A 254-nucleotide genomic window follows, 5' to 3' on the forward strand; every position below is an offset into this window, starting at 1 on the left:
AAAATTACTGTATATGAATATTCACTATTTTTATCAAGCATATAGAAATTGAAACAGTGAGATGATGAGTTGACCTGTTAGAGTCAAGGTCAAGGTAGGTAACAACGTTTTGAAATCATTATTTTACATGTAATTAGGTAACAAAAGTTACAGAACTTGCATTTTAATGTAATCATTAATTAAAATTTTTATAAAAGTAAAGATTAATACGAAAATCTGAAACCTAATAAAATGAATATTCTCGTACAAGATTT

General features: G+C 24.8%; 1 protein-coding gene across 1 annotated transcript in view; it reads right to left on the minus strand.

Annotated features, from left to right (window-relative positions):
* LOC107605525 (probable carboxylesterase 15) overlaps nucleotides 1–254 on the minus strand; it is a 5,775-nt gene that overhangs the window by 3,796 nt on the left and 1,725 nt on the right. The gene's annotated exons all lie outside the window — the stretch shown is intronic.

Source organism: Arachis ipaensis, chromosome B06 (genome assembly GCF_000816755.2).
Source record: "Arachis ipaensis cultivar K30076 chromosome B06, Araip1.1, whole genome shotgun sequence".
NCBI lineage: Eukaryota > Viridiplantae > Streptophyta > Magnoliopsida > Fabales > Fabaceae > Arachis > Arachis ipaensis.